Below are 3613 nucleotides of genomic sequence, written 5' to 3' on the forward strand. Positions count from 1 at the left end.
TCCGGGCAATCAAAGAACACAATAAGTCAATCCCAGGAAAGGTGACCTGTAATAGTGTTACGGAGGTGTGTCCGGGCAATCAAAAGAACACAATGAGAAATCCCGTGATTTAAAACGACCTATATCCATGATGCCTGGGAAGGCGTAAATATTACGTCAATCGGCCAGGAAAGCTAACCGATATTAAATGGGTTAGACCAAAACCAGCAAAAAGTACAATAAACAAAAGCTGGCGAAAATAAGGTAAACAGGTCAATCTACAAGAATTATGACCCAGAAAGTTGCAAAACAATAAATAATCTGGCGAGGAAAAGGTCAACAGGTCAAAGTGATATAAATAAAAAGAGCAGAGAGAAGGCAGCGGAGCAGACACAAAGCGAAAATACAGGTTGACACAGAGTTCTGCGACCCACCTTCTTTCACTAACCTCCACCGCGCTATCAGGATGGTTATCACTGTCATTTTTGAAGGGTAAAGTGTAAATAAACAAATCTGTATTAAAAAAAGTGTCTCGTGTTCATTTTAAAATGAAATAACTTTTCGTTTATACATAAGAGAACTTGACGATCACTGCTGATTCATATATATATAACAATAATATTAGGAGCGCTAGGAACAATACCGAAAACTTCGAGAAAAGAATAGGCTATATTGGAATCTGAGGAATGGCTGATAAGATACAGCGAATAACAATAATGGAAACAGCTTAAATATTAAGGAAAACACATGATTCGCGGTCGCTGGCCGGACATTTTGATAGAGTTCAAAATAGACTTCGTAGCCTCGTAGGGGATGTCATTTTCTCTTCCCTGCAATATCTTTCTCACAGAAGAGATGTTGCGAGTTTGTCTCTGCTGTATCGTTATTTTCATGGCAAGTGCTCGACTGAGCTCCAATCTATGGTCCCCCTCGCCAAACTTTCACAAGAAACACCGATCTAGCAGAAAACACTATCAATAATTTCCCCCACTCTTTATCTGTGCCTAAACCTAAACGTATATTCCATGAATAAAGCTTCTTTCTTAGAACTGCACGCCTGTGGAATTGTCTTCCGTTTTCCTACTTTCCAGCTGACTACAATATGGTTGTCTTCAAGTCTAATGTAAACAAGCTTTTGATTAGTTAACAAAGTTACCGAATTTCCATTACTAACGATTACTATAGTGTCCAATTTCTACTGTACACTCTTTAACTCTTATCCTCGAGTGGTTCTCTTGGCCTTGATAAGTGGTTATGCATATGTAAAAAAATATAGAGAGACTAATAGAGAGGTGAAACAAAAAGAAGCACAACTTGTGATCATGTAAATAAAAAATGTATAATTGTATAATTGCAAGTTAAACCCCTGCGCCCTCGCTCCCTCCCTTTCTCTTCTTCGTCATCATAAACTGTGGCCGCACCAAATAAATATAAAGGGTCAAGGAGGATGGAAAGACCGAGGAGAGAAAGCACTAATCAGACCTCCTTGGGGACATTTATTGCCGCGTATATACCAGCGAAAACCAGTGAGAAATCAATAGATACTGCGATAACGCAAATTAATTTGCAAGGTTGTCGAAAGAGGTGGAGAGGACTAAAAATCTATGGAAACTTGTTGTCAGTCTCCAGGGAATACCACAGGCTGTTTTCAAAGATAAAAATAATTCTTAGATTGAGCACTGTGTGAAAGCTTCTAGTGAGTAGTAACCATAATAGTAATCATACTCTATACTCCTATTTCTTTGTGCGTATTGCTATACATATTAAAAGCCCTTTCTTCTATTTATTTAGAAAGAAAATACAACTTTGTTCTATATGGGTTGTGGAATTGCATTCATCTGCAAAAGATCTAGCTAATTTGCATATTCTTTTAAACATTCATTTTAATTAATTCCCTATTAGTTTTTTTTTTCCAGTTTTCCTATGGGCAATCATCTTTAGTTAACTCTTACATGTAATTATATTCATGTAGATATTCTACATGATTTATACTTGTGTAATATTTGTGTAAAAAGATTATAGTAAACACAAACTCTTTCTATATACATTTATGTATGTGTGTATATATTTCTTTTTAAAAATTTGCCTACCAAATTCCTCTGTTAGTTTTAGGTCTACAGACATGAAACTTAATATATAGGAACGCATGCGAAACTTTATATTTGAGTTTTAGCCGTGGAAAATCGGTGCATAGGTGTGAAAATTTTAAAAAAAAATGGAATTAGCCAGGTGAAGGTCGAACGACGGCATTACGAATATGCATGCGTAACGTAGTAGCTATTGGTTCATGTTTTAATTTTTAGCGTTGCAGCAAACATGTTTACATAGCTCAGGCATTAATGTAAAAGATAAAAGTAAATCCTAAGCTAAACGTTTAGTTTCGATTCTCGGTCGTTGCGCACGAGTCATTTCTTTTTTTTTTTTTAGTTTAAAATCATTACTATATATTGGGTACAATATAACATAATCATAACTATGAAACATGCATTAATTAAAATATCATATTTAAGCGTATTTTACGACCGGGCAATTCCAGGTGGCATGCTTATACGAAAGCTGCATTAATTAAAATATCATATTTAAGCGTATTTTACGACCGGGCAATGACGGATAGTCTGATAGTAGATAATATTTCTACTCCGTACTCTAAAAGCACCGATATATAGCTGTCTGTGTGAAAAACAAACCTCTTCTAAATGCAACCAACAACTTGTAGTGTTTGAACTTGACTTATTGATAGATATTGCAAACGATTAACGTATGGGAAACCTTATGACTTATTGATAGACAAAAGAGATGTATAAAATACACTAAAGATATAAGCAAGGACTAACAGAAATATTTATTTAGTTACGACGAGAAAAATATACCCAACATTTGCATTGTTTAAAAATGTAAAAAAAAAAAAAAAAAAGCATTTACATTCAATCATTAAATCGGCATAATCACGTTGACACACCGGTTCCCGTCAGATCATCGAAGTTAAGCAACGTTGAGCCTGGTCATTACTAAAATGGGTGACCAATTTGGGAAATCCAGGTGCTGTATGTAGGAGGACGTCGACACCTCCCTGCAAAAAGTTGCAAAAACCTAACGCCGCCATCTCCTCTAACGCGGATATAAATGCGACTGAGAACCGCTTGTGAATTTCATACTCCTATGAAACTTCTTCCTTCGGAGGAAGCCGGTTAAACCCTGAATAGGGTTGGTGCTGACTGCACACACATTAAATTAATATGGGAAGTTTTCTACAAAGATTTGTAAAATCTTTTTCTCATGATTCAAGGACTGAGTCATAAACGACTTGCGAACAATGCTCCCTTATTAGTTGGTTAATTTCTCCGAAAAACTCTTCCTTATAGATAATATTTCTAGTGTTATCATTATGAGTGAATATGAAAAAGTTTGTTCGTACTTTCCACCCTAGGAGCACCGATATATATACCTGTTCATATAAAAAAAAACAAGCCTTTTCTAAATGTAAACCAGGAACATTTAGTGTCTGACCTTGTGTCTTATTAATAGGCATTGCAAACGATTAACGTATGGGAAACTGAATGTGTTTGAACTCAAAAAGCAAGTTGGAAGGTATTAAATGAATTTGAAGGGATACAAACATCTTCGCCTTTTCCAC

General features: G+C 35.7%; 1 pseudogene; it reads left to right on the forward strand.

Annotated features, from left to right (window-relative positions):
• Nucleotides 1-2911: 2911 nt before the first annotated feature.
• On the forward strand, nt 2912-3030 carry LOC145252922 (5S ribosomal RNA; annotated as a pseudogene).
• Nucleotides 3031-3613: the final 583 nt, after the last annotated feature.

Source organism: Euprymna scolopes, chromosome 29 (assembly GCF_053919585.1).
Source record: "Euprymna scolopes isolate OS-2025 chromosome 29, ASM5391958v1, whole genome shotgun sequence".
NCBI lineage: Eukaryota > Metazoa > Mollusca > Cephalopoda > Sepiida > Sepiolidae > Euprymna > Euprymna scolopes.